The sequence below is a fragment of the Triticum urartu genome, chromosome 4A (genome assembly GCF_056163025.1).
Source record: "Triticum urartu cultivar PI428250 chromosome 4A, HENAU_Tu73, whole genome shotgun sequence".
NCBI classification, from domain to species: Eukaryota; Viridiplantae; Streptophyta; class Magnoliopsida; order Poales; family Poaceae; genus Triticum; species Triticum urartu.
Genome location: NC_141876.1, coordinates 404,092,226 through 404,111,492, shown reverse-complemented (window position 1 = coordinate 404,111,492; position 19,267 = coordinate 404,092,226).

Sequence of the window (19,267 nt, the reverse complement as noted above, 5' to 3'; positions counted from 1 at the left end):
TGTCATTGAATAACATTTTAAGCAAAGGGTTTTTTTCTGGTGGGGTCAAGTGTCACTGGCTAATAAGCCCAGTAATCTAATCCTAACTATAAACTAGCACGGTTGGCCCACCTGGCAGTACGCCAAAGCTGATCTTAAGCGAGTGCATAGAGGCGTGCCGGCAGCCATGGCGCTCGGCCGACAGGCAACGCCGGCAGCGGGCGGGCGTGCTAGGAAGTGGTAGGGCGTGCGGAGCGCGAGCAGCGCGTGGGCTGGGACGCGACATGAGCGGGGGAGCACACGTAGGAGCGGAGCTCCAGCCATGGCAACCTTTGCTCGCGGGACGACGCTACAACGATGAATCGATGTCAGGAAAAGGGGGATTCGGGAGAGGAGCTCACGGCGAATTCGGGCCGTGTTTGAGGACACCAGAGGTGGACCGAGGCAGCGGCAATCAACGATGATGTGCGGCGGCCGTGGATGGAGAAGGCGACACTATGGCGTCGATGTAGTGGTGATTCGGGCCGATCTGTCCCCGAAGTCGATGTACTCGAGGACGGCGGTCCTCCTGGACACCAGCTATCGACGTGGGGTGATTCCGGAGTGTGTCAACGTCAATGGCACGATGGCGCGAGAGCTCGGGCGACGGCTTCGAGCGAGGAGATGGGCGAGAGAGAGAGAGAGAGAGAGAGGGAGAGAGGAGCGGGCGAGCGAGCTAGGTTTCGCGGGGCACGTGGCCAAGCGCAGCCATGGCCGTGGGATGCATGCCACGACCTCCCCTGCTTTTGTAGCGAGGTTGGGTGTGACGCCCGGATAATTAGGCTACAGTAATCCCACGTTAATGATGCTACGTCACCACGGTTACTATTGTTAGTCTCGCGTTAGTTCAAAACGATTCAAATTCAAATTTAAGTTAAAGGCAAACCACAAAAGTTTTCAAATATTAAAACAAAAATGTTCGAAATGCGGCATATAAATCATAGGTAATTGTGGTGGAGAAATCATCTTTTTATAAAATAGTTAGATGGACTAAATTAATTAACACGTCGTTACAATAAATAATTAAATGCCCTTTAAGTATTAAACAAATACAACATACTTATTTAAAGTGCCAAATTATTTATGTCAGAGATATAGTTAATAATATTAATTTAGCTTTAACTTTTGTATTTCATAACACTTGAATAAAAATAAAACAGAAAGAGAAAATATATAAAAACTAAAACAAAAAAAGGAAAAGAAGCACCCCCCGCGCTGGGCCAACCGGCCCAGCTAGCTAGCCAAACCGGCCTGGGCCGGCCCCCTCACTCCCCTTATCCCCTCACCCACCGAACCCTAACCCTCGATCCATCCCACGATTCCCACTCCTCCCCCCACGTCTCCCTCGACTCCCTCCCGTGCGCCGCCACACACACGCGCGTGCGCGTGCATCACAGAGCGCTATGCTCGATCCCCTTCTCTCCCTCCCTCGCTTTCCCTCGTCCACTCCCACACCTGCACGCACATATCGCGCCAGGGAGAGGAGCTCCTCGCGCCATCCTCTGCTCGGCGGAGGGCCATGGCGCCGCCGCCTCCCCTGCTTGGCCTCCTCCAGCAGCGTTGGAGCAAACCCCCCCCCCCCCCCCCCGCGCGCTGGGCCAACCGGCCCAGCTAGCTAGCCAAACCGGCCCGGGCTGGCCCCCTCACTCCCCTTATCCCCTCACCCACCGAACCCTAACCCTCGATCCATCCCACGATTCCCACTTCCTCCCCACGTCTCCCTCGACTCCCTCCCGTGCGCCGCCACACACACGCGCGTGCGCGTGCATCACAGAGCGCTATGCTCGATCCCCTTCTCTCCCTCCCTCGCTTTCCCTCGTCCACTCCCACACCTGCACGCACATATCGCGCCAGGGAGAGGAGCTCCTCGCGCCATCCTCTGCTCGGCGGAGGGCCATGGCGCCGCCGCCTCCCCTGCTTGGCCTCCTCCAGCAGCGTTGGAGCAAACCCCCTCCCCATCGTCGTCCATCGAATGTGAGCACCGCCCCGTGCTCCCTCTCCCCCACTATGCTAAACGCGCCACGCTCGCCGTGGCCCTACCCGGCGCCTTGTCTCACGCATGCCCGCAGCCGCAGCTGCTTGCTGCTCCCCTGCCCGCTGCTTGCACTACTTCTGCAGCTAGCGCCGCGCCGCGTCACTCCTAGGTGATGCGGCTGCTTCCCGCGGCTGCTCACTACTGCTGCTGCTGCCACCCTAGCTGCGCCCTATCCCAAACCCGCGTGCCCAGACCGCCCGCCGCCGGCCGCACCCGGCGCTGCTCGTCGCGCCTGCCGCTGTCGGCTTCTGCCTCATGCCGCCGGCGCCCCTGCTCGTGCGAGACAGATGGGCTGGCCCCTGTTGGATTAGGGACTAATCCCCTAAATGCTAACCCCCTCCTAAAAGTAGTCTATGACATCAGGCCCCACTTCTAAATCAAAAAAATAATGATAGATAAAAATATTAATTAATTAATTAATTAACTTAATTAATCTTGTATTAGATTAACCTAATCATTTAGTTAATTATTTAATCATGTTTAATTAACCTGAGACTATGACGAACAGGCCCCACGTGCCAGGGTTGACCTAGTCAACCTGTAGACCTGCTGACATCATGCTGATGTCACGCTGACCCAATAATTACCTTTTCTAATTAATTAAAATCTGTTAATTCCAAAATTGATTAAAGCTTTTAAAATTAATATAAAATAATCCGTAACTCCGATCGAAAAATTTTGTACATGAAAGTTGCTCACAACAACGAGACGAATCCGGATACGCAGCCCGTTCGTCCGCCACGCATCCCTAGCATAGCGAACACGCAACTTTCCCCCTCCGATTCATCTGTCCGAAAACGCGAAACACCGGGGTTATTTTCCCGGATGTTTCCCCCTTTCGCCGGTACCACGTACTGCTGCGTTAGGGCACACCTAGCACCGCGTATTGCCATGTTACGCTTTGTGATACTTTGATTGCTCTGTTATTTATTGTGTTCCCCCTCCACTACTTCTTTCTGGTAGACCCCGAGACTGCCGGTGACCCCCAGTACGACTACGGAGTTGACGACCACTCTCTCTTGCCAGAGCAACCAGGCAAGCCCCCCCTTTGATCACCAAATATCGCCTACTCTTCTCTATACTGCTTGCATTAGAGTAGTGTAGCATGTTACTGCTTTCCGTTATTCCTATCCTGATGCATAGCCTGTCCTTGTTACTACTGTTGTTACCATTACCTGCTATCCTACTGCTTAGTATAGGATGCTAGTGTTCCATCAGTGGCCCTACACTCTTGTCCGTCTGCCATGCTATACTACTGGGCCGTGATCACTTCGGGAGGTGATCACGGGCATATACTATATACTTTACACAGTTACATTACCTGTGGTACTGTTCGGAGTTGGGGCTGAAGGGGCAGGTGGCTCCATCCCGGTAGAGGTGGGCCTGGGTTCCCGACGGCCCCCGACTGTTACTTTGAGGCGGAGCGACAGGGCAGGTTGAGACCACCTAGGAGAGAGGTGGGCCTGGCCCTGGTCGGCGTTCGCAGATACTTAACACATTTAACGAGATCTTGGTTTTTTATCTGAGTCTGGCTACTGGCCTATACGCACTAACCATCTACGCAGGGACAGTTATGGGCACTCGACGTCGTGGTATCAGCCGAAGCCTTCGTGACGTCAGCGACGGAGCGGCGCGCGCTGGATTGGACTGGAACGCCTACTAGGCTAGGTCTGCTTCCGGCCACCACGCAACGTGCAGGTGTGCTAAGGGCGATGGGCCCAGACCCCTGGGCGCTTAGGTTTAGACCGGCATGCTGACCTCTCTGTTGGTCTAGGTGGGGCTGCGACGTGTTGATCTTCCGAGGCCGGGCATGACCCAGAAAAGTGTGTCCGGCCAAATGGGATCAAGCGTGTTGGGTTATGTGGTGCACCCCTGCAGGGAAGTTAATCTATTCGAATAGCCGTGATCTTCGGTAATAGGACGACTTGGAGTTGTACCTTGACCTTATGACAACTAGAACCGGATACTTAATAAAACACACCCTTCCAAGTGCCAGATACAACCGGTGATTGCTCTCTCACAGGGCGACGAGGGGAGGATCGTCGGTTAGGATTATGCTACGTGATGATACTTGGAGGACTTCAGTCTACTCTCTTCAACATGCTGCAAGACGGAGGCTGCCAGAAGCATAGTCTTCGAAAGGACTAGCTATCCCCCTCTTATTATGGCATTCTGCAGTTCAGTCCACATATGATAGTCTTATTCCAGTTGATACCAATGCATACATATGTAGTGTAGCTCCTTGCTTGCGAGTACTTTGGATGAGTACTCACGGTTGCTTTCTCCCTCTTTTCCCCCTATCCCTTCTACCTGGTTGTCGCAACCAGATGTTGGAGCCCAGGAGCCAGACGCCACCTTCGACGATGACTCCTACTACACTGGAGGTGCCTACTACTATGTGCTGCCCGCTGACGACGACCAGGAATAGTTTAGGAGGATCCCAGGCAGGAGGCTTGTGCCTCTTTCGATCTGTATCCCAGTTTGTGCTAGCCTTCTTAAGGCAAACTTGTTTAACTTATGTCTGTACTCAGATATTGTTGCTTCCGCTGACTCGTCTATGATCGAGCTCTTGTATTCGAGCCTTCGAGGCCCGTGGCTTGTAATATGATGCTTGTATGACTTATTTTATTTGTAGAGTTGTGTTGTGATATCTTCCCGTGAGTCCCTGATCTTGATCGTACACGTTTGCGTGTATGATTAGTGTACGGTCAAACCGGGGGTGCCACAAGTTGGTATCAGAGCCGACTGCCTGTAGGAATCCTCCTTCCACACTCCTTGGCCGAAGTCGAGTCTAGACATTGCAAAAACTTTTACTAACACGACTGTGTGTCTTACGGGCACACGTCGTCGTTTGGGTGGTAGTAGGATCTTTTTATTCCTCGACCTTTACTCTGGGACTCTGAACTCTCTTCTATTCGGGTTAAGTGATTTTGCTAAAATCTAACTTTAGGTTCTCGAAAATACTTCCTCCCGGAGAGCCCCTTCAGGCCAGATGATCGCCTGCTGCAACAGAAGATTCTGACAATACTCTCCGATGTTTCCCCGAGACCTTTGTGTCCTTCGTCGTTGCAATTCCATACCACCGATAAGTCCCTATGGAAAGCTACATACACTTGTCGTCCATAACTTCATTCCCAGTTGTTCTTGTTATTACAAGATACCTCGGAAATTCTCTCTATTTTTCCGAGAATACTTTGTGCCTATTGCCTTGCAGTTCATTATCCACATATACACCCCTACGGATAATTCTCGCACTTATCGGGTATCCGCTCATTCCCAGTTGTTCAGGTGTTTCGCCAAAGACTTCAAAATATCATTCGATCTTCCGAAAATCCCGAGCAGCCTATTGCTCTTGAAACTCTCGCTTGCTTGCATTATGGTTAATCTCATAAGTTTCGTAATCTTATAGGCCCCCCTTGTCTTTATCATTTTAAGTCCGTTGATTCAATATGTTGAGGATGCTCGCATTCCTCAATCGAATCCTAGGATTCTTCCTTCCGGCTCATACGTCATTTGGATATGAGCTGGTTCTTGACCAATCAATGCCTTGATCGTTTGTGCTTCCAAGTCTGTTGAACTTATTCATTTTCGATCAGAACGATTGCTTCTGATCCCTTGATTTGGAGATCATAAAGTTTCTTTGCATTAAGCTTTGAAATTAGTCAGTTGTTTCTATAACCCGATGCCATGGCATTCCTTCTTCCTTTGATTGAGTACCGATACTCACATCAGCCCCGTTGTGGATCGCCATACCCATTGCCGGGTTATTATCCGACAATGTCCTTCACAACCAAAATTCTTGTGACTTCTTTACCGTACATAATGCCCTTGGTAAATTGTATCATCTGCTTGCCCAACCATGCTCCGCTTTCGAGCTGGTCGTATTTACTATTGAAGCTTGTGGTATATGTTTCCACGATACCCTGAAGGGTTGAACCTATGCCTTCCTTTATATGTGTGAACTCGGAAGTTTTCACGAGTCATACTCATCTGGTATTTCACCAGATAAAACTTTCAACACTAATGCCTTTATCAAAGCGAAAAGTGAATGGAAGGTTATACATTGAAGAAGTGGGAGTCGACCTTGAACTTTGTGTTCATGCCCATGGACACGATGTAGATCTTATCATTAAAGCTTTTCTTAAATTAATTATTCCCTTGGTATAAGTTCATCTTATCTCTGGGATCTGGCCTTTTGCAATCGTGGTTCCGACCATGTTCTCCTTTAAATAACATTTCTCGTGCAAGTTTAAGCATTTGTCTTCTGCAGAGCAATACCCTAGTCCAATCTCTACTTTGATCTGTCGTCGAGCATTACCCCCCTAGTATCTCGAGATTATCATGGAACTGCATAACCTCTTATGAGTTCTTCATCAGGTATTACATTCTCACGGACTCCAATTTTTCACGGGCTTTGAGTTATGAAACACTCAAGGACACCGATAACGGAATCGAGTCTGCACTGCGATTCAACGAGGATTAGAGATCTTCATCGCTTACAAGTTTAATACTCCATGTCTGTCCTAGCCTGAACGGATACATCATTATCGTGCTAATTTTAATCATCAGCATTCTGAGCTCTTCAAGGGTATCAACTGAATTCATGATGAGAAATACCATCCTTGCCCCTGATGATTTGTGTTATCATCGGCCACTTTATTGCCTTCCCTCCAACACAAACTTGTTCATGTTTTGTGTTATACCTTGAGTTCCTTGCTATCCAGCATTTGTCCTTCTTTACCTTGGAATATTACCACCTTTTATGTCAAGAATGTCGTGGCAATTTTACCACCTCTTGAGAATTCTTGATATAGTAATATCTCTCGCCATTTGCGTTCATTTCTTGGTCTTCATGTTGTTTCTAACCGGAATACCGACAAATGGTATGTGATGTGTAAATTCTAAACTTCTAGCAACCCTATTGCTTTGAAGTTATTGGTCTACAGTTTCATTAGAATTCTATTGCTTATTGAATCATCATTCGAACATTGATCGTGCTACCTAGTCCAGATTCCTGGGTGCACCCTTCTATCATTGTTCAGTTGAGTATGTTTCCCTCGAGCATACATCATTATCTCATTGATCCGACAAATGATATTTCCTTGTTCACATAATTGTGGAAATCCATCTTTTGGAAATCTCGATGAATTGTCGCTGAGTTCATCAGCCACCTCCTCTTTCTATCCTTGATTTAATAATGAACTCATGATTCGGAACTTGCTTCCACAGTTCAATTCCCGAGAATCTTACAATGTCATCTTGACAATTTGTGTTGCACCTTTTCTTCTCAGGCATCCTGAGTCTAAGGTATCCTAACACTGATCAGATCTGAATCTCGGTCAGATATGATGGTTGGAACATTTTTCCAAGAGTTATAACACTGGTCTTTTATGACCCGGTAAGGTGATGGCATGCCCAACACACCTGGCCGGATGACCTATTGTTATAGATTCCCTTTCAGCAAGGTTATCCATTCTTCCATGAGGAAATTGTAAGACTTATCCTATAAGTTGTTTCCGATGAATCCTTTGTGTTTCCAAAGTCTGGCCTTTGCTTAAAGACCATGTCAACGCTATCTTGAAGCATGTATGTGGTACTCCGATTTTCAATAAGAACACTTGAAGCACAAGGCTAAAATTTCTTTATTAATTACCCCAAACACCGTTGATTGGGTAATGTCATGAACTTCCTCTCCCATTACCTAAATGGATTTCCATGTTATATCCTGTCATGGATATCATGCTTTGCTTGTCCTTGTGAAGGATATACCCCTGAATAATGTGTTTAAACACATTTCCCTTTCCATTGTACTGTTTAATCGGATGATCACCTTTTTCCTCTCCATTGTTTTTGTTTAACCTTTCTTGTGATCTATATGATCTAAGCAGTAATAACTCACTGCTTATGTAAACACCTCGATGTACACCTATGTCAGTAAGACCCTGTTACTATTGTTGATGACATTTCGGTGACCACCGATGGACGAGAACTTTGCCTATTGGTCCGCCTCGTTCAACGAGCAGGAAAATGGTTCTCTTCGTCCCTCGCCCTTGGTATCGATGTTGTTGCCGACATAACTAACAGGCTACCCTCTGACATGCCTTGCTATCATGACCGTGCAAGATGTCACCGTCCTCCCTACTTTAACCCACATGATGGGCCCATAACCTACAGTTCCGCAGGATCGAAACCTGACTCTCCCGTACAACCCTGTTTCTAAAAGTTATTCCTCACGCTTGGCCCCGTATGTAGTTCACGAGCCACCTTCCGTGTGATCATCAATTCTGGTATTAAACACAATACCTATTCTCGTTGACTTGAACCCCTTTCACACTTTGTTTCAGGCAACGACGATTGTCTATCCGCTTCAAACTTCTTATGGTACCTTCTTACTTTGCTCTCGATGTGTTTCATTTGTTCAACTCGAGAGATACTCTTATGATCATTCTTGGGATACCCCCCCCCCCAAGATGATTTTCCCTTATAACATTCAATTGCTGTAAAGCTGCCCCTGACCTATTCATAAGTATGATGGAGTTCCCGAAGAAAGAAAGAATGCCGACTTCATCATGATGACCTGAAGTAGAGAAATGAAGGCATCAACATAATGGATCGACCTCTTCGTGAAGAGCAACCAAGACCGAGAAGACCCGTTAGAATTTCGTAACCAAATCCCTTCCCCTTTCTACCTCTCCTAAATCTCGGGACGAGATTTCTTGTAGTGGAGGAGAATTGTGACGCCCGGATAATTAGGCTACAGTAATCCCACGTTAATGATGCTACGTCACCATGGTTACTATTGTTAGTCTCGCGTTAGTTCAAAACGATTCAAATTCAAATTTAAGTTAAAGGCAAACCACAAAAGTTTTCAAATATTAAAACAAAAATGTTCGAAATGCGGCATATAAATCATAGGTAATTGTGGTGGAGAAATCATCTTTTTATAAAATAGTTAGATCGACTAAATTAATTAACACATCGTTACAATAAATAATTAAATGCCCTTTAAGTATTAAACAAATACAACATACTTATTTAAAGTGCCAAATTATTTATGTCAGAGATATAGTTAATAATATTAATTTAGCTTTAACTTTTGTATTTCATAACACTTGAATAAAAATAAAACAGAAAGATAAAATATATAAAAACAAAAACAAAAAAAAGGAAAAGAAGCACCCCCCGCGCTGGGCCAACCGGCCCAGCTAGCTAGCCAAACCGGCCCGGGCCGGCCCCCTCACTCCCCTTATCCCCTCACCCACCGAACCCTAACCCTCGATCCATCCCACGATTCCCACTCCCCCCCCCCCCCACGTCTCCCTCGACTCCCTCCCGTGCGCCGCCACACACACGCGCGTGCGCGTGCATCACAGAGCGCTATGCTCGATCCCCTTCTCTCCCTCCCTCGCTTTCCCTCGTCCACTCCCACACCTGCACGCACATATCGCGCCAGGGAGAGGAGCTCCTCGCGCCATCCTCTGCTCGGCGGAGGGCCATGGCGCTGCCGCCTCCCCTGCTTGGCCTCCTCCAGCAGCGTTGGAGCAAACCCCCTCCCCATCGTCGTCCATGCTGGCACCTGAGCCTGGCGCCTCGTTGCCCTCCGACCGCGCCTCGCCGCCAACCAGAGCTACCTCGCGGCTTTGATGCCCCGACGCTGCCGAACCTCGCTGTCGCCCGAAGCCGCCTCGCCGGACCGCTTCATCGCCGAATCTCCTTCCCCACCGTCGCTCGTCCCCATCCTCCTCCTCGTCGGACGCCATCGAGCCACGCTGCCCCCTTCCCTGCATCGAATGTGAGCACCGCCCCGTGCTCCCTCTCCCCCCCCCTGTGCTGAACGCGCCATGCTCACCGTGGCCCTACCCGGTGCCTTGTCTCGCGCACGCCCGTAGCCGCAGCTGCTTGCTGCTCCCCTGCCCGCTGCTTGCACTACTTCTGCAGCTAGCGCCGCGCCGCGTCACTCCTAGGTGCTGCGGCTGCTTCCCGCGGCTCCTCACTACTGCTGCTGCCGCCGCCCTAGCTGCGCCCTATCCCACACCCGCGTGCCCAGACCGCCCGCCGCCGGCCGCACCCGGCGCTGCTCGTCGCGCCTGCCGCTGTCGGCTTCTGCCTCATGCTGCCGGCGCCCCTGCTCGTGCGAGACAGATGGGCTGGCCCCTGTTGGATTAGGGACTAATCCCCTAAATGCTAACCCCCTCCTAAAAGTAGTCTATGACATCAGGCCCACCTCTAAATCAAAAAAATAATGATAGATAAAAATATTAATTAATTAATTAATTAACTTAATTAATCTTGTATTGGATTAACCTAATCATTTAGTTAATTATTTAATCATGTTTAATTAACCTGAGACTATGACGAATAGGCCCCACGTGCCAGGGTTGACCTAGTCAACCTGTAGACCTGCTGACATCATGCTGATGTCACGCTGACCCAATAATTACCTTTTCTAATTAATTAAAATCTGTTAATTCCAAAATTGATTAAAGCTTTTAAAATTAATATAAAATAATTCGTAACTCCGATCGAAAAATTTTGTACATGAAAGTTGCTCACAACGACGAGACGAATCCGGATACGCAGCCCGTTCGTCCGCCACGCATCCCTAGCATAGCGAACACGCAACTTTCCCCCTCCAATTCATCTGTCCGAAAACGCGAAACACTGGGGTTATTTTCCCGGATGTTTCCCCCTTTCGCCGGTACCACGTACTGCTGCGTTAGGGCACACCTAGCACCGCGTATTGCCATGTTACGCTTTGTGATACTTTGATTGCTCTGTTATTTATTGTGTTCCCCCTCCACTACTTCTTTCCGGTAGACCCCGAGACTGCCGGCGACCCCCAGTACGACTACGGAGTTGACGACCACTCTCTCTTGCCAGAGCAACCAGGCAAGCCCCCCCTTTGATCACCAAATATCGCCTACTCTTCTCTATACTGCTTGCATTAGAGTAGTGTAGCATGTTACTGCTTTCCGTTATTCCTATCCTGATGCATAGCCTGTCCTTGTTACTACTGTTGTTACCATTACCTGCTATCCTACTGCTTAGTATAGGATGCTAGTGTTCCATCAGTGGCCCTACACTCTTGTCCGTCTGCCATGCTATACTACTGGGCCGTGATCACTTCGGGAGGTGATCACGGGCATATACTATATACTTTACACAGTTACATTACCTGTGGTACTGTTCGGAGTTGGGGCTGAAGGGGCAGGTGGCTCCATCCCGGTAGAGGTGGGCCTGGGTTCCCAACGGCCCCCGACTGTTACTTTGAGGTGGAGCGACAGGGCAGGTTGAGACCACCTAGGAGAGAGGTGGGCCTGGCCCTGGTCGGCGTTCGCAGATACTTAACACGTTTAACGAGATCTTGGTTTTTGATCTGAGTCTGGCTACTGGCCTATACGCACTAACCATCTATGCGGGGACAGTTATGGGCACTCGACGTCGTGGTATCAGCCGAAGCCTTCGTGACGTCAGCGACGGAGCGGCGCGCGCTGGATTGGACTGGAACGCCTACTAGGCTAGGTCTGCTTCCGGCCACCACACAACGTGCAGGTGTGCTAAGGGCGATGGGCCCAGACCCCTGGGCGCTTAGGGTTAGACCGGCGTGCTGATCTCTCTGTTGGTCTAGGTGGGGCTGCGACGTGTTGATCTTCCGAGGCCGGGCATGACCCAGAAAAGTGTGTCCGGCCAAATGGGATCGAGCGTGTTGGGTTATGTGGTGCACCCCTGCAGGGAAGTTAATCTATTCGAATAGCCGTGATCTTCGGTAACAGGACGACTTGGAGTTGTACCTTGACCTTATGACAACTAGAACCGGATACTTAATAAAACACACCCTTCCAAGTGCCAGATACAACCGGTGATCGCTCTCTCACAGGGCGACGAGGGGAGGATCATCGGTTAGGATTATACTACGTGATGATACTTGGAGGACTTCAGTCTACTCTCTTCTACATGCTGCAAGACGGAGGCTGCCAGAAGCGTAGTCTTCGAAAGGACTAGCTATCCCCCTCTTATTCCGGCATTCTGTAATTCAGTCCACATATGATAGTCTTATTCCAGTTGATACCAATGCATACATATGTAGTGTAGCTCCTTGCTTGCGAGTACTTTGGATGAGTACTCACGGTTGCTTTCTCCCTCTTTTCCCCCTATCCCTTCTACCTGGTTGTCGCAACCAGATGTTGGAGCCCAGGAGCCAGACGCCACCTTCGACGACGACTCCTACTACACCGGAGGTGCCTACTACTACGTGCTGCCCGCTGACGACGACCAGGAATAGTTTAGGAGGATCCCAGGCAGGAGGCCTGCGCCTCTTTCGATCTGTATCCCAGTTTGTGCTAGCCTTCTTAAGGCAAACTTGTTTAACTTATGTCTGTACTCAGATATTGTTGCTTCCGCTGACTCGTCTATGATCGAGCTCTTGTATTCGAGCCTTCGAGGCCCCTGGCTTGTAATATGATGCTTGTATGACTTATTTTATTTGTAGAGTTGTGTTGTGATATCTTTCCGTGAGTCACTGATCTTGATCATACACGTTTACGTGTATGATTAGTGTATGGTCAAACCGGGGGTGCCACGTTGGGGATGACCCCGGTTGGGCTGGGTCTCCCCTGTGCACTAGAGGCCCCTCCTACAGTGTTTTTTTTTCTTTTTGTTTATTATTTTTTGTTCGTTTTTTTATCTAATTCACCTAGCAGATGAATTTAGTTGATCATGAAATTTTGCACAAAAATACAAAGCAACATGTTTAGGCTACACACAAAGTTTCATGTCAATTGGATATAATCAAATTTATGTTTGAATTTAAATGAGTTTATTTAAATGTTGTTGGTCCACTCTAAATATTGTTAGGAGCATTTTGGGAATTCAAAAGATGTTGGTCTCCACATGGTAAATACCTAGGGATTATTTGTAATAATACCAACCTTTTTGTCTGACTATTTGAAGAAATAATATTTTGACTTGTGATTTAAATTTGAATTTGATTTGGGACAAGTGGCACTTATGCTTGCAAAATATTATGACTTGGCATGATTAGAGGAGAGATCAATGTAGCTCAGTTACACGGGTGTTACAATTTTCTAACATGCCTTTATATTTTTTCTGTTCTTGAATGTAAGCAAATTTTTACATTTTCATGAAATTTTGAAATAAGTTTTAAAAATTTAACTTTTCTCATCATGTATGTTTAAAATTATTCATCGTTATATAAAAGCATTCACCGTGTATCAAAAAGAGTTACACATGTATTTTTGGAAAATCTTATAGTGTATTTAGAAAATTTTCAACATGTACTCAAAATTGTTTGTCATGCATTCAGAAAATGGCCAACATGTATTTAAAAAGATGTTCAACTTGTTTTCAAAGTAAAGTTCACCGCATATTTAAAAATATTCATTGTGGATTTAAAAAAATCTGCATCATTTGTTTAAGTTAATTATGTATTAAATAATTAAAATTCTTTGACTTTCCTCATGTATTTTCAAATGTTCAAGGCATATTTAGGAAACATTTAGCACGTATTAGAGAATGTTTAAAGTTTTTGTTTCTTTTGTCGTGTTTTTAGAAATGTTCATAATGTATGCGAAAAAATTGAACATGTATTTGACATTTCTAAAATTTCAATGTGTATTTAGATAATGTTTGACGTGCAGTTAAAAAATGTCCAATATGTATTTCATTTATTTGTAAAAATGACCAATGTCTATTTGAAAAGTATTTGGTGTGCATTTTAAAAATATTAAATTATATGTGAAGAATGTGTGTTGTGCTTTTAAAAATAAACAAAAAAGAAAAAAAGAAAAAGAAAAGAAACGAAAAAATGGAAATGTTCTGTGTATGTTTTTGTTGCCATGTGGCGCTGTTTTATGCTCATATATAGTTGACTAGCAAAATCGCTCCGGATACCACGACACACCAGAGCCTCGAACATGTGTGAGCTTAGTTATATAATAGATAGATTTGTGTGCTATAAACAGGGCATATAGAATTAGAGATACTTAGGAAATAACCAGATCTTCACTTCTCGCTTGGAACATTCGGGGTTACATAAGTCCGATGAGCCCACATTCACGGTTCAGGTCCCCGGTTATATGCACAATGTACTAAACAAAATTTCCTACTCGAAGTCTTCAACGCCTGTTAACATGCATTTTGTTAACTGGTGCTAAAGGAGCTCATACCTGGGCCTGCCCATCTATGGGTGCAATGGGACCCTTCTTGTTTGGTTTTTTCTTTGTTTTTCTATTTCTTTTTCTTTTTTGTATTCTTTTCCTTTCCTTACTTTTTCTTCTTCTTCAAAATACACAAACTTTTTTGAATTTCCTAACCTTTTTATTTTAATTGGATGAACTTTTTTACAAAATCCATGAACTTTTCTTAATTCATGAAATGTTTTCAAAATTGATGTACTTTCTATTCAAACTTGTGTTTTACTTGAAAAAATCTTTGAACTTTTCTCGAACCTGTGAAGTTTTTAGAAAAACTGATGATTTTTTCAACTTGAAGGAAGTTCTTCAAGATCGATGAACTTTTTTAAAAATTGTTGTTCTTTAAAAAGATTGATGAACTTTTGGAATTTAATGAACTTTTATCAAAATTGGTGAATATTTTTCAAATTCATGAAGTTTTAAAAAAAATCATGAACTATTTTCGAAATCCACGAACATTTTTCAATGCACGAGCTTTTTTGACATGTTTTAGAAGTTTTTATAACTACCAAACGTTCCGATTTTAGCAATAGGCAAGAACGATCCTTACTTCACTCTAATTAAATACATGCATGCATTAAAATGACTAATTTTCCTTTCACATGCACTCCTCCCTCTAATTACATGCATATATGCACTAAAGGACAAACAGCTGATGTCATGCTAGATTCTTTCTTTTTTCAAACATCAAAATGATTTGTAGCTCAAACTGTCCCTGCGATTGGAAAACCGTCTTCTCCAAAAAAATCGTCTCGACGAGATCTTTGAAATTAGATCCCATGTTGATATGTTCTGATGACTTTTTTTCGGACCAAAAGTTACCATATCTGGGGTACGTAAGTTATCACGTCTATCATATGTAAGTTATCGTGTCATTTACAAAAAAAATCGGGGTATGTTTTCAACAAACTTTTATCCCAAGGTCAAAAAGTGATTATGATGTTTGCAGTGAGTTATCAGCTTTGTTGTGTATATTATCATATTGCATGAAAGTTATTGGGATATGTTTTTCAACAATTTTCATTCCTTCGGTCAAAAAACAACCGCGATATTTGTATATGAGTTATCAGCTCACATGTGTGTGTATATCATATTTTTTACACATGATTTACTGGGAGGTATTCTTTAACAACATTTATCCCTGATAAAAAGTTTGTCATGTCTAGATTAAATAAGTTATCAGCTCTATTGTATGTATATTACCATGTTATTTGCACACAAGTTATCAGGGTATGTTTTCAACAAATTTTTATCCCATGGTCAAAAAGTTATCGTGGGGTCTGTAGTGAGTTATCAACTTTATTGTGTGTATAATACCATGTTATTTGCACACAAAGTACCGAGGAATATATTTTTCAACAAACACCCCCCCCCCCCCCCCGCCGCGGTTATTTGCACACAAATATCGTGTTATTTGCACACAACTTTTTTCCTTCAGGTCAAAAGTTGCCGTGGTATTTGTGCCTAAGTTATCAGGGTTGCCATGCAGAAATTACCGTGTTATTTACACATAAATCATCAAGGAGATGTTTCAATAATTTTTCACCCCTGGTTGAAGTTACCATGACATTTATACGCAAGTTATCGGGTCCCGGTGCAGAAATTACGATGCCATTTGCACATAAGTTACTGGGGTATGTTTCAACCCAAAAAAAATCCCTAATGTGAAGTTACCATGATATTTACAACAAGACTACATGGGCAAGATATACAACCCGTTGGTATATATAAGAGACTACAAGACAACTTGACAAATCCAAAAATTCACAAGAAAAATGCTTTTCTGGCTCATATGAAAGTGGAAAAAAGTTAATTGTCATATTTCTACTTATTGGACAATAATCAAGGCAGGGTAAGTTGGTTAGTACACTGCTACTTCATCGTAGGGGTCATGGGTTTGAGTCCCACTTTAGACGATTATTTTTTCTTTTATCAACGTCTGAAAAATAAATCCCGATCTGGACGTGAGCTGGGCTGGCGTACGGGGTTGTGAGATCGATCGTTCGGATCTATTGGAAAGATATACGAATGTTCGGAAGTTTAAAATTTCATAAAGCAATTTAGGTGAGGTGTTAATGGGACTCTACTAAATTCCCTAACGACCCAGGTTCAAATTTTAGGTGCCGCACACTCACATCAGATTTTCATTTTTTTTCTGACAGAAATAGGTGGCACGGTACAAAAAGCATCTAACAATTTTTTAATCACCTGAGTGCACTAGCTAAGGTGGTTACTTGAGAGAGAGCCCATCCTATAGGTGGGAGGTTCGATTCTCATCGGCACTCTTGATCCAGTTGAGGCCGAGGGAGAGTTCCATCAGCACGACGGCGTGATGACGGTGATGATGAAGTTATCGATGCAGGGCGCCTAAGCACTACAATGATATGATCGAGGTGTGTAACTGTGGAAGGGGACACCGCACACAGCTAAAAGATCAACTTGTGTGTCTATGGGGTGTCCCCCTAGCCACGTATATAAAGGATGGGAGGGAAGAGGTGGCCGGCCCTAAGGGGGCGCGCCAGGTGTGGGGAATCCTACTAGGTTCCTGTACTATAAGGTCGTGTGGGTTTATTGGGTTCGCCTAGCACTCTAATGTGTGCGATGCTCATCAAGGTTGAATAGTCAAGGCATTTTGTCTTCCTTTTTTTCTCCTCATATTTTTTCGGAAAACAAATTGATGGATTTTTTACAAAGCTAAATATTTTCAAAACATATAAAAATATATAACATATTTAAAATAATATTTTGCGTGTATTCAAAACATGTTCTTTGTGAAATTATTGTACTATGTGTGTTAAAATGTTCACCGTATATTTTAAAGATGTTCAGTGTGTACGGGGAAATTATTCATTGTATAGTAAAAAGTTATATAGAAAATTATAAAAAGAAAAAGGTGCAGAAAAACTATAATCGAAATAGAAAGAATGAATGAAAAATGAGACAAAGAAAAACTAAAAGTATAAAAACACAACAGAAAACAAATGGCCCATTTGTCTAGATAGCGTAGGTACTACACCATCTGGTTTTTGGAAACTGGCTTTTTGTTTCTTTTAGTTTTTAAATATTTTTCTTTCTCTTTTCTCTTTTACTGTGTTTTCTATTTTTTTCATTTTTTGATTTTTGTTCCATTTTCTCAAATTATTTTTGTACTTTATGAAAAATGTTTGGAAATATGAAAATTTTGATAGAAATATTAACGTTTTTAAATTTACTTAATAAATCTAAAAAATGTTTATCTCTCCGATCCTAAATAAGGTTGTGCTTTTAGTTCAAAATTGAACTAAAACGATGACACTTATATCGGAACAGAGGGAGTAGCATTTTCAATATTTGTTTTGGTATTTTCGAAAAAATTGAAATGTGTTCAAAATTTGGAATGTGTTCATGCTTCATTCAATGGTCAGTCTTTTCTTCGAAAAAAAATTAGCGGTCAAAATTTTGAAAATATCCAGATCTGCACCATGCTTGGTTCTTAGTGTTTTTGAGTCTCTTAATAATTTGTCGAAGGGCCATAGGCCGATCTTTTATTAGAAAGAACAGGAAGAGTACAGCAAGCTAGGCAGTCTAGGCGATCTAGAACTGTCAGCCGTCAGAGTTTAACTCTAAATAAACACTGAAGAAATAAAGGCGAAGCTTGGCCACCAGAGGCAAGCACAACACAGCAAAGAAGAAGAAAAACAAGTCAGCAGAGATCGTCTCTTAATAATTTGGAACGCTCGCTCGCTCAACCGGGAGCACCACGTCATCTATAGCGCGAGATCCTGGGTTTTATTCTTCGGGGTGCGAGTGTTTTTCGAGCGGTAGAGTACCAGTTCGCTGTCGGTCGCCAAGTTTATGGGCTGGCCCAGTTGTTGATCCTTCTGGCACACTGTGGGCGTGTTGCACAGGGCGAGCGCCCGAGTGACACGTTGGGCCCGCACATTTGTGTAGATAGCGTAGGTACTACTCCATCTGTTTTGGGGAAGCGTCCTTTTGTTTCTTTCGGGGTTTTAGTTTTCTTTTTTACCATGTTTTCTATTTCTTTTAATTTTTAACTTTTTTTTTCAATTTTTTCTTTTCCTTTTCCAGTTTATTTTTTCAAACTTACTTTTTTTTCAAGAATGTTCATGCTTTGTTTTCAAATTTTGAAAACATATTTGTATTTTAAAATTTTGTTCATAAATCTAAAAAAGGTTAGCACTTTTCATTTATTGTTTGAGAATCGTAAAAAAATATTCAAGATGTTTTTGTGCAGGCGTTTCAAAAAAAATACCAGGAGGCCACTAGACAAAAAAGTAAATGCACTGCCTGGTGGAAGGATGGGGCGAGACTATTCCAAACAATAGAGCTCAACATTTACAAATTGGAGTATTTACTTCATTGACACTAGAATGCTACATTTTCATATTTATAAGTATATATAATATGGCTGACCAAATCCAGAAGAATAACGCACAACCAAGAAAATTGGCATACTTCTTTAACTAATGTGCAAAACATGTTGTCCAATTTCACGACATTTTAAAATAACTTTGCATTTAAAAAGTTGTTCAGAAATATAAAATAATGTTTGTGTTTTCACAAAAAGCAGGTTCCCATTTAAAAAACTATTTGCAAATTTCAAAAATGTTTGTGTTTTCAATGTTTTGGGACAATTCCAAAAATGTGTTTCATAAAATTGTTTATGGTTCTTGGAAAATGTTCTCTTTTAAAAAAATGTTTAAATTATTTTTATATTTGTTCAAAGAATGTAATAGTATCTGTGTTCCATAAAACAGTCGCATTATTCTTCAGAAAATGTCGATCTTCTAAAATTTAGACAATATTTGGATCTGCGTTGTGGGTAGGTCTTAATGTGTTTGCACTACTATATAATTAGGAATGATCGCTAGCTCAACCGGTAGTACCATGTTAGTAGCGGGAGATTCTGGGTTCGATTTGTTCGCTGTTGGTCGCTAGCTTCATGGCCGGCCTAATTGTAGATCTCCCCGTGTGTGCAGGCAACAATCTGCTGCAGAGAGCG